A 12,271-nucleotide genomic window follows, 5' to 3' on the forward strand; every position below is an offset into this window, starting at 1 on the left:
TAGCTACTAAGCTCAATTTCAGAAACTGTAAAATAGGGTTAAAAATTGGAGCAAATATGCAGACTGAGTACATACACTAGCCTCCCTTTCCTGCCCTAAATCCTGAAAAAGACCAAAAAATTAAATTAAATTAAATTAAATTGGAGCAATAACCAGGAAACTTAACTGACATAATATATTTAAAGTTCCTGGCACTCTAGAAGTATTATGCAAAATTGGTAACAATAGATAACACTGGGAAGGGGGATCACAGGCTGGGGGCCATGGGTGGAAGAGTCTAACTTTAGCATCCTTCATAACCCTTGGACACGTATGGGCTTCTAAAGAAAACTACATAAATTAAAAAAGAAAGCTGTGCCCAATACACACTGGGCATTTAACAAAGGTGAGTTTTCTTCGTCGGTAACAAGCCCAATACAACTGGTTACCACCAACACCAGGACTGAAACACAGGACTCCAAGTCTTTGCAGTCTTTCTATGGAGCAGTGATTGTTTTAGATAAAATGACAGCCCAAGGTGCCATTGCAAGCTGCAGCTGCAATCGGTGCGGTAGGCCCAGAGTTTTTGTTCTTAATTTCATTTCATTTGGAGCTAAGAGGACTAATTTGATGATTTTCAATCTCTTCTCCCCTGTCCTGATTTTAAAAGCCTTTCTTTTTTTTTTCTTTTCTTTTTTTAGGCATGTGAAGTAACATTAGAATTTAAATCTAATTTAATTTGGGAAACGATGATTCTTAAAAGAGAAAGTAAAGCATGTGAATAAACTTTGAAGTGTTCACCTTAGTTTGGGACCAAACTGCCTGGATCTTTGTGAAAATCGGTTTTGTATGTCAAGGAGGAGTTTAAGGCCTTTCCGATCACCTGTGTTCCCCTTTTCTGCGCAGCCATGTATCACGTGGAGTTGCTCCTAACCACACCTCACGTGCCCCTGAGCCCTATTTCCTAATTTCTTCTGGGCTGGACTTCCCATTCTCCACCAGCAGCTCCAGTATCCCAAACTTTCTAGTCCTGCTGATCCTCCCAGCAATGGGGTGGAAACTGGAGGGCAGTGTCTGGTCTGTTTTCCAAGAAACGTATGAATTCTATTATCTTTACAAATATAACATGATAAAATATTTTTTTCAATGTTTTTTATTTATCTTTTTATAAAATGAAACTCCTATGATCGATTAAGGAAGGCAGTTATGGCTGGGTGGTTCATGGGGTTTTTTGGAGTTTCTTTGGTTAGTTTTGCTTTCTTTTTTGTCTTTTTAACCGTAAGCTGTTTAAGTTGAAGCATTCTCAGATGTTTGGGGGGAAACATCCTCTTAAAATGGGCCCTTGTGCTTGCCTTCTGGGGAGGCGGTCCTGAGCAGGTGAATCATAAGGCATTTGTGCATATGTTATACGCAGACTGCACCCACCCCTTCCCCCCAGCCTTTGCCTCTTGGGTTGTTGTGCTGCTTTCCCCTTACTTTGCTACATTTCTATAGTTAAGTTGGTTTTACTTGAATGATTCATGTTTAGGGGGAAAATGAAAATCTCCCTTAAAATTGGTTTCAACTCCTGCAAATAAAATAAACGAAGTGGCAGATGTAACAACAACAACAAAAAAAGACAGCCCAGGCAAGCAGCACCTTCAGCTGACTCCTTCCGTACTCTGTATTTGTCATCTGTGTACCTGTGATGAAAGGTGATTTGCTGGGCTGATGACAGCAGTCATCAGTCATATTTGTATTATAGAATGGACAAGTTTGCCATATACTAGCAAGAATAAGCATATGATTCCCCTTGGTATGTATGAAATGTGCCCTACATTAAAAAATGAACACTGTACAAACAATATGCAAGTGTTATGAACGTTGCCTGTCTCAGAATGGCAGGCTGGCTCAATGCAGAGATTCTGGGTTTTGGAGAAAAATTCTACAAATCTTGCTTTTAAATCCCAGTTCAGTCTTTACTAATTTGGTAACCTTAGGTAAGTTACTCAACCTCTCTAAGCCTTATTATTATTATTATTATTTTCAGATTCAACATGGTTGTAATAATATTATGGCAAAATTGTTTGGGAAGATTAAATGAGACCACGTATGTGAAGCATGTAGCAAATAGTAAGCACTAAGAAATAACAACTACTGTGATTCTTTGACTTTCAAAAAGCAGCTTTTCTTGACTTTACTCTTGAAACCAAAAAAAAAAGGAGTATCAGACACATCCTGATTGGCAAATGGATTTTTTCCATCTATGAAATAACAAGTAGGATCAGTTCTCCTTTGACCATAGAGGCAAAAAATCAGTTTAAGAAATTTTAGTTTTGACTATTGCTTACCAGAATGACCACTGCATTTCTGAGACTGCAAGGCTGTTGATTCTGTTTTGTTGTGAGACTGGTCACAGGCCCACACAGTCTAGGCCTACTCGAATATCTGCCTGAGTTGCCTTTCCTGAAGTCAGATCTGCCAGGAAGGTATCAGTTGTGGGGATTCTTTCTTTGGCACATAAAATTGGGGTTAAAGATGTAGAAAATGTTAACATTTACTATGGAGTTAATTCCTTGCTTATCTTGTTACTCTCCACCCCACATACAGCCCACCCTAAGTCCAAATCTCCACGTCTTACTCAACAGAAAGAAGGCTGAATATAAAGTCTCCTACCAAAATAGATACTGAATGTACATGTCTTCTCATTATGGAGATTTTAGTCACTCTGAGGTTTCTCTCTTGAGAGTCGCCAGGATGTGAGCTGAAATGAGTCAATATAAGGCCTTGTGTTTGGGAGTCTCTGGTGTTGTAGAGGAGTGTGTCATAAAGTGGGAGCCTGGATTTCAGAGTCCATCTGGAGCACACATGTTGTTTACATCTATAATGACATAAAAGGTGATGAACAACCCAAAAGGGTTTTGCCAACAAACAGAAATATTTACCACACAACAGTTATGACGGCCAAAATATTAAAACCCAGTTAGAAATTAAATGAACACGTTTACAAAGCTATTCTCAGGCACATTACTTTATCTTAGAGTTCTTAGATTTGGGATTCTGGCACAGAAAATCTAATTTTTCAGAAAAAAAGTATTACATTAAGAATATCTCCTCCCCACCCTCATTTTGGTTTGGATGTTTATACCCTCCAAGTCTCATGTGGAAATGTGACCTCCAGTGTTGGAGGTGGGCCTCTTGGGAGGTGTTTGCGTCATGGGGGTGGATCCTTCATAAGAGGGTTGGTGCTGTCCTCGACATAATGAGTGAGTTCTCACTCTGTGAGTTCACAAGAGATCTGGTTGTTTAAAACAAGCCTAGCAATTCCTCACTGTCTCTTTTGCTCCCTCTTTGCTATGTGACACATCAGCTCCCCTTCACCTTCTGCCATGATTGGAAGCTTCCTGAGTCCCCATCAGAAGCAGATGCTGGTGCATGCTTCTCATCCAGCCTGTGGAACCATGAGCCAAAATAAACCTCTTTACCTTATAAATCACCAAGCTTGAGTATTCCTTTATAGCAACACAAGAATGGACTGATAAACCTCTGAGATGGGCTTTCCTTCTGTCACCAAGGCTGGAGTGCAGTGGCATGATCATGGCTCATTGCAGCCTTGAACTTCTGAGCTCAAGCAATCCTCCCACCTCAGCCTCCCAAAATGCTGAGATCACAGGCATGAGCCACCGTGCCTGGCCAAGAATATCTTTTTAAAAATGCTGATTAAAGATGGCTGATTGAACAAATGTGTTTACCCCCAAACCTCTATTAAATTAAAAATAAAAGGATTTTAACAAATTAAAAGGGGGAGAAAATAATGACAGCAACAAAATTTTAAGAGCTAAAAAATAGGATACTTTGCATATCACGTAACAAACTAAGAAGGCTAAATTCTAAATCAGCACAGGGGAAACCAAGAAGCAAGCCATTTCCCAGGGTAGGCTACCCCAAAAGCCTCCCTCCCAAATGCAGTTTAGTGACTGCTGCAGAAGATATAACAGAGGGTCTCTAAGCCAGAGCTAGGACACTAGGCACGATAAAGAGTGGGAATATTATGCTGAAAGCAGACAGATTTGAAAAAAGGTTTATATAATGAAGCACTATTCTCAGTCCAAATTCAACCTCCAGAACAGAGGCAGCCAGCATAAGGAACCATTCTAGGAAGGAGAGGAGACATTTACCTTCTAGAAAACTTGCTCAGACCAAGAAAAAAGACCTAAAGACAAGGACATCCCCCTCCCATAGAAATGGCCCAGACTGATCATTCTAAAGACAAAAGGTAACAAGCTTCATCCATGGCACAGAGGTGCCCATTAGTTCTAAAATACAAGTGAAGGGCCAGAATTATCAGACATCTGAAAAAAGCCTCTACCAAAGAAGAGAGAGACAGAACACACAAAAGTTAAAAAAAAAAAAAAACAACAACAACAAACAACGAAAAACAAAACAAAACAAAAACTAGAGAGGAAACAAAGTCTTGAGAATATGCAGGGAAATAAAAGCTTTTTAAAAAGCTAATAATATCTTCAGAGAAGTAAAAAGATGTTATAAGAATAGGATGAAATAAAAAGAACAAAAAATAACTCTTAGAAATTTGAAATATAATAATGGAATTTTAAAACTTAGACAGTTTATATGATAAAGTTGAGAAACTAGGAAAATAAAGCTAAAAGACAAAGAAAAGGACAATAGGAAAGAAAAAACAATCAGAGGATCAGTCTACAAGGTACAATATTTCAATAAACAGGAGTTCCAGAAAGAAAGAGAACAGAAAAATTGATGGGGAGGAGCTCATAATAAATCAATAATTCAAGATTTCAAAAACCAAAGGATGTGAGCTGCCAGATTGATAGCGCCCTCAAAATACCTAGACAATGGATGAAAATAGACCATTGTGAAATGTCAGACCCTTAGAAATAGGAGAAAATCCAACAAGCTTTCAGAGGGAAAAAGCAGGTATCAAGACCAAGAATTCAAATGTCAGAAAACAATATGAGATAGTAATCATGAACTTGTAGTTGTACAAGAGACAAGATGCCATTTTCAGTTTCTACAAAATAAAGTGAAACAGTAGGTAGAACTTTAAAATAACACTTAGGGGGAGAAACCCTGATTCCAAAACATATATCTGTTGGACAGGAAATTGAAAGCAAATGCTCAGTGTTTTGGAGTTGGATTGCAAAATAGATTATAGCAGGGATTTCTTCTTAATCCTTATATAGCAACAAAACCACAGTAAGAATAGCTAACCTGGACAACTAATCATTAAGCACTGCAAACATATATTAGCTTGTGCACTCCTCATGACAATTCCAACTGGCAAAAATAGTTATCATAATTTTCAAAATGAAGTTATGCTAATTAAGTAATTTTCTCAAAGTTTCATATAGTTGGGTAAGAGGAGGAGCTAGAATTCAAACTCCAAAATCTGTTTATTTAACTACTATGCCACACAGCCCTGAAAAATAATGTTGCAGTGCGGTGGCTCATTTCTGTAATCCCAGCACTGTGGGAGGCCAAGGCGGGTGGATTGCTTGAGTCCAGGAGTTTGAGACCAGCCTGGGCAATATTTGAAACTCCGTCTCTACAAAAAATACAAAAGTTAGCCAGGTGTGGTGGCATGTGCCTGTAGTCCCAGCTACTCAGGATAAGGGGCTGAGGCAGGAGGATTGCTTGTGCCTGGGAGGTGGAGGCTGCAGTGAGCTGAGATCACACAATATACCACTGCAGTCAAGCCTGGGTGACAGAGAGAGACTCTGTCTCAAAAGAAAAAATAGAAAAAGAATGTTCACATGTAAATTTTTCGTGCACATTCTATAATGTTCACATTTAAATATTTGTAAACCTTAATATTTCTACTAACACTGACTTCTTTTATTTTTTGAGACAGAATTTCACTCCTGTTGCCCAGGCTGGAGTGCAATGGCGTGATCTCGGCTCACCACAACCTCCGTCTCCTGGGTTCAAGAGATTCTCCTGCCTCAGCCTCCCGAGTAGCTGGGATTATAGGCATGCACCACCACGCCCGGCCAATTTTGTATTTTTAGTAGAGACAGGGTTTCTCCATGTTGATCAGGCTGGTCCCGAACTCCTGACCTCAGGTGATCCACCCGCCTCAGCCTCCCAAAGTGCTGAGATTACAGGAGGTTGGCCACCATGCCCGGCCAACACTGACTTCTTAGAGATAGCAGAAAAAGGTGTATCAGAACTCTATTTTATATCCTTATATTTTGAGCAAGAGGGAACAAGGAGAAAGAAGGGAGATCATCTTAATATTATTATAAAGTAAAACACTATTTTATGAACTTTTTAGAATAGAATATCTTGCTGAGCTGGCAGGACTTCTAGGAAACCTTTTAAGAAAAGGAAGGTCTCAATGATACATATACAAAACAAAGCAGCAATATTTCAGTTTTAGCTGGCCTACCACTCAATTGCTCCGTGGTATTAGTGCCAAAACTACAATAAGGTTTTGCGCAAGACTTTTATAAGTTGGTCTGACAGCCATTTTTATTTACACAAGCCACCCCCCAACCCCAATACTGAATTTTCCATATTAATGTGTTTCCATTGTTCTCAGATGGGCCTACAGTAACTTTAGCCCTCTTCCAGATGTTTCCTGACATCAGCATCCAAGATGTGCTGGCCAGCTGTCTTTAAAATTGCGGGAACTCTGTGTTGTGTGCATTAGTTATGCAAATGGAAAAGCAAGGACAAGGAGCCAATGTAGAGGATAAAAAAGAACTAGGGGAGGGATTGGCCAGGCTTCACTAGCACATGCAGTGTAGGGAGAAAGCCAAGACAGCAAGCTGTCTTTGATCAAAGCCCCCAGCAAACTTCACCACCGCTCCCCATGCAGAGGGGTTAGTGTCCTCAGTTTCCAGGCCAGGCCTGGGTTTTTGGAAGCTTCCTCAGTCTGTTTTGGTGACTTAATAGGGACACATTGAATATTCACAGATTTATCAACTATCTAACCAGTTTCTCCTTTGCTTCCCTTTGTCAACTAAGAAATATCTTCACGAACCGGAGAACAATTCCCCAAAGTGTAGTCCTCATTAAATTAATAGATGTTTTATGAAAAAAAAGGCAGGGCAGTCACATGAGTTTAGGAAAACCTAGGTTTAACAAAATTAAGCAATTCCCTTTCCCAGAAGACTCTGAGGGCCTCTGATATATTCATGTGCACTGTGAATATCAGAGGGAATCATTTCTCAGAGGACTCAGAGCCTACCTAAGGAAATGCTGCACTAGAGGCAATGTAGGTTCTCAGCTCCAGTCACCCTTTCAGGAGGCAAACTGACTGCCAATTGAATATGTTTGCATGTCCCCAGACATATGTGTCTCTTACTGAACTTGCAATAGTCTCTACCGCCTGCTCAGGCTCCAGCTTCCCCTTTCTGGGGAAATGGTCATACCAATTGGCATGGCCAACAGTATGGTATGGCCATACCAATACTGTTCTCCTAAACTAGAATTATGGTAATGGTCCTCTGCCTGATTCCTTTGTCCTAACCAGTGCCCTCTCTCGTCTAATCAATCCTGCAGTAAAGGGCTACTGCTTTGTCTTCCTAGCCTCAGGCCTGTACCCCAGCTCATGACTGGACATTTCTACTTGGTGCACTGTAGAACACCGTACCTGGACATGTAAGTGACTGAGTTCACGTCTTCCTCACTCAACAGGCATTTTTCCCCAAACTCTCTATTTCTCTCAATAACGCAGACTCACTATGGTCTCAATATGACTGACAACATTTTTCTTCTTGTTGGTTTTTGTTTGTTTTGTTGGTTGGTTGGTTTTGTTTGCTTGTTGGCTTTTTAATTGTGGTAAAATATACCTAATAAAACATTTATTATCTTAACCATTTTGAAGTGTACAGTTCAGTAGTACTAAGTACATTCACATTGTTGTACAACCAATCTTCAGATCTCTTTTCATCTTGCAAAACTGAAACTCTATGCCCATTAAACAACTCCCCATCTCCCCTCAACCCCCACTGCTGCCCTGCTTCTGGTAGCCACCATTCTACTTTCTCTTTCTATGAATTTGACCACTCTAGGTATCTCATATAAGTGGAACATACAGTATTTGTCTTTTTGTGACTGACTTACTTCACTTAATATGTCCTCAAGGTTCATCAATATTATAGTGTGTGTCAGAACTTTTTTCTTTTTAAGGCAGAATAATATTCTAGCATATGCTATATTTTGTTTATCCATTTGTCTGTTGATGGACACTTAGGTTGATTTCATATCTTGACTATTGTGAATACTGCTTCAGTGAACATGAAGGTGCAGATATCTTTATGAGATCCTGATTTCAATTCTTTTGGAAATATACCCAGAAGAAGGATTTCTGTATTATACTGTAGTTCTATTTTTAATTTGTTGAAGAATCTCCATACTGTTTTCCATAGCTGTAGTACCATTTTACATTCTCACCAACATCATACTAGTGTTCCAGTTTCTTCACAACCTCACCAATACTTATCTTTTTATTTGGTTTTATTTATATTTATAATTATATTTTATTTTTCTTGAGACAGGGTCTCGCTCCGCTGCCCACTGCAACCTCTGCCGCCCGGGCTCAAGCGATCCTCCCACCCCAGCCTCCTGAGTACTGGGACTATGGGCACGTGCCACCATGCCCGGATAATTTTTGTATTTTTTGTAGAGAGGGGGCTTTGCCATGTTGCCCAGGCTGGCCTCAAATTCCTGGGCTCAAGCAGTCTGCCTGCCTCGACTTCCCAAAGTGCTGGGATTACAGGTGTGGGCCATCATGTCTGGCCTTTTTTTTTTTTTTTAAACAATAACCATCCTAATTGGTGTAACGTGTTAACTCATTGTGGTTTTGATTTGTATTAATATCTCCCTGTTGATTAGTAATTTTGGGTATCTTTTTATATACTTTGTTGGCTATTTGTATGTCTTCTTTAGAGAAATGTATGTTCAAATTATTTGCCCATTTTTAAATAAGGTTGTTTTGTGGTTGCTGTTATTATTTTACAAGGAACAGAGAACCATCCATGCTAGGTTAAGTAAAGGATTTTTCTTTGCTATAACAGCTGCATTTTTTGTTTGTTGTTTTTTTGGAAGGATACACAGTGGACTCACTCAAAGAACTAAGGACTCGGCCAGGAGCGGTGGCTCACGCCCGTAATCCCAGCATTTTGGGAGGCTGAGGTGGGTGGATCACCTAAGGTTAGGAGTTTGAGACCAGCCTGATCAACTTGGTGAAACCCTGTCTCTACTAAAAATACAAAATTAGCCGGGTGTGGTAGAACATGCCTGTAATCCCAGCTACTCGAGAGGCTGAGGTGGGAGAACTGCTTGAACCTGGCAGGCGGAGGTTGCAGTGAGCTGAGATCACGCCATTGCACTCCAGCCTGGGCAACAAGAGCGAAACTCTATCTCAAAAAAGAAAAGAAAAGAAAAGAACTAAGGACAGTTGGGCCTTCGGGAGACCAGACCTGAGAAAGTTTAGGAACGGAATGAGGCTGGCTGCTCCCTCAGAGGTCACAAGCCCTTCCAATTAGTTTTGTCATGGTGCATCTGCCCTATTTTTTTTCTCTTCTTCCCTCTGCTGATTCTCTTCACATAAGACTCCCAGTGGCCATCAAGGCCCCAACTGTACTGGACCTCTCAGTTGTAGTTCACACCATCATGTGGCAGCTTATTCCCATGTTTTCAGAACAAATTCCTCAGAGTGAAAAAATCTGACCAGTTCAGGTCATCTTTCTAGCTGGGCTATATAAGCATTGTATTGTTTTGGGTCCGGTGTTCACCCAGGTCCAACAAGACTTGGAGAAGGGCTTTCAGGCCTACACAGTACAGAGCATGACCCTTTAGGACAGGCAGGGAGACATCATTGCAGTTAAGGGCTCTAGGTTGTGAACCACACTGCCTAGGATCAAATTCTGGTTTGCTATTTACCAGTTTTGTGATCTAAGGCAGATAACATCTGTTCTTTGGTTTTCTCATGTGTAAAATAAGTTTAATTATACTACTTATAGGATTATTGTGAAATTAGATAAATTGATACCTACAAAACACTTATAAAACATTATCATTATCCCCGCCTCCCCCCTACTTTTTTTTTTTTTTTTTTTTTTTTTTTGAGATTGAGTCTCGCTCTGTCGCCCAGGCTAGAATGCAGTGGCGTGATCTTGGCACACTACAACCTCTGCCTCCCAGGTTCAAGTGATTCTCTTGCCTCAGTCTCCTGAGTAGCTAGGATTACAGGCGCATGCCACCAGGCCTGGCTAATTTTTGAAATTTTATTAGAGACGGGGTTTCACCTGTTGGTCAGGCTGGTCTGGAACTCCTGACCTCAAGTGATCCACCCACCTCAGCCTCCCAACGTGCTGGGATTACAGGCATGAGCCACTGCACCTGGCACATTATCCCCTTTTAACAAAGGAAGAAATTGAAGCATAAAGAAGTTAAGTAACTTGTCCAAGTTCACATATGTAGTAAAGAGCAGAGCCAGCATATAAAGCCAGGTCACAGCCAAAATCTGCTCTCATAACCACTGTGCCAAACTGATTTACTCCCCAGTTTAGGAAGCTTTCAGTGATAAACTCCACCCAAATTGATTATATATTCATTCATGGGCACAGTTAGGAAAGAAGATGGGAAGGGGTGAAGAGGAGACAGAAGCGTAGGGTCTTACACACTTGCTAAAAAAAAAAAAGGAGGCTGGATGTGGTTGCTTGTGCCTGTAATCCCAGCAGGTTGGGAGGCCAAGGTGGCTTGAGCCCAGAAGTTCAGGACCAGCCTGCACACCACAGCGAGATCTTGTCTCTACAAAAGTAAAATTTTAAAAAATTATTAAGTTGAATTTAAAAAGGAAAATTCAGGATCTTGATATAATAGTCAAAAGTATATGAAATCAGTAGTAAAATAATAAATAATTCTACTATTATTATTAACACAACTTGTCAGAAGTGATACAAACCAAGTAGATGCATTTGTTTTGTGAGGTACTAGGGGTACTAGAGCTTACTTTATTTTATAAAGAACAATCTAGCCAGCTTCTGGGCATATACAACCTGATCACTAGTTTCTCCATTTGGCAGACTTCTTCCCTTAGCCTCAGCAGCTGAACTTGCATCCAGATCACACCACTGTCCCTGCTTTTGCCCAGGTCACCAAAGGCCAACTTTAATAATCACTTCTGGTTTTCATCTCACCTATTTTATCAGCAGATTCAATTGCCCAATCTCTCTTTCTTAAAACGTTTTCTTCTCTTGGCTTCTGTGCATCACATTTTCCTGCCACATTTTCAAATGGCTCAGACCTATCAGCCAGGTCTTAGCTCAAGCTCTCTTTAGAAAGCCTTCTCTGACCACCCAATCTAAAGATGCTCCCTGGTTACTCTCTGTCATATTTACTTTATTTTCCTTAATATTTAGCATTCTCTGAAATCATCTTTTTTATTTATTGTTACTTACCTCTAGTTATCTGCCTTCCCAACCAATGTTAACTTCTTGAAATCAAAGACTGGCTGTTTCACTTATTATTGTATTCTACAAGTTTCTGACATGTAGTAAGGACTCAGTTTGTATTTCTTGATTGTATAAATGTCAAATGAAGTTTAAGTAATGGAAAGAAAGAAAAGTGAAGAAAGGCAAAATTTTAATTTTACATTTTAAAATTTAAAATTGGTAATGTGTATCTGTAGTCCAACCTACTTCTGAGGCTGAGGTGGGAGGATTGAGGCCAGGAGTTCGAGGCTGTAGTACACTATGACCACACCTGTGAATAGCCACTGTACCCCAGCCTGGGCAACAAAGAAAGACCCTATCCTTGCTATAAAATAAAATTTTATTTTAAGTATCTTTGCTATAAAATAAAATTATTGGGAACTAAAGGGAGGGAAGGGGTAAGAGAAAACACAAAAAATTATCGTTTCTCTAAATCAGATTTTTTCTATAGCTGTGGCTCTCTCATGATCAGCCTACGATTTACCCAACATTCTCTTGTTCCTGAATTCTTCTTAGACAATTCCTGTGTTGTTATATATTGATCACACTTTTTCACTAACCTGGATGTTTTTAGTTGCTGACAAAAACTTATATCAAGAGGAAAAGTAAGTGTGACCTGCAAAATTAGGGTTGTGTAACCCATCTGCTTATTATTGAACCTTATGAATAGGAATTTTGAGGATTAGACATTAGTTAGTCTCAGGCCAAAACCAGGAGCTAATTCCTATGGAATAGTAACAATCCAAGCTTTCACACTACTCTAAACCACAACTGAAGTGCAAAGTAATTTATTGCTAAATATTACTCATTTTACTACTAACAAGGGTGGAAAG

General features: G+C 39.9%; 1 long non-coding RNA gene across 1 annotated transcript in view; it reads right to left on the minus strand.

Moving 5' to 3' along the window:
- Positions 1–679: 679 nt before the first annotated feature.
- Positions 680–12,271, minus strand: part of LOC104005796 (uncharacterized) — a 35,452-nt gene continuing 23,860 nt past the window's right edge. Inside the window, exons 6-7 of the long non-coding RNA XR_010155835.1 lie at positions 2,635–2,839; positions 680–2,469 (exon numbers count right to left, since the gene is read on the minus strand). This is a non-coding gene — a long non-coding RNA (uncharacterized LOC104005796). The remainder of the gene's footprint in view (positions 2,470–2,634; positions 2,840–12,271) is intronic.

Source organism: Pan troglodytes, chromosome 2 (assembly GCF_028858775.2).
Source record: "Pan troglodytes isolate AG18354 chromosome 2, NHGRI_mPanTro3-v2.0_pri, whole genome shotgun sequence".
NCBI classification, from domain to species: domain Eukaryota; kingdom Metazoa; phylum Chordata; class Mammalia; order Primates; family Hominidae; genus Pan; species Pan troglodytes.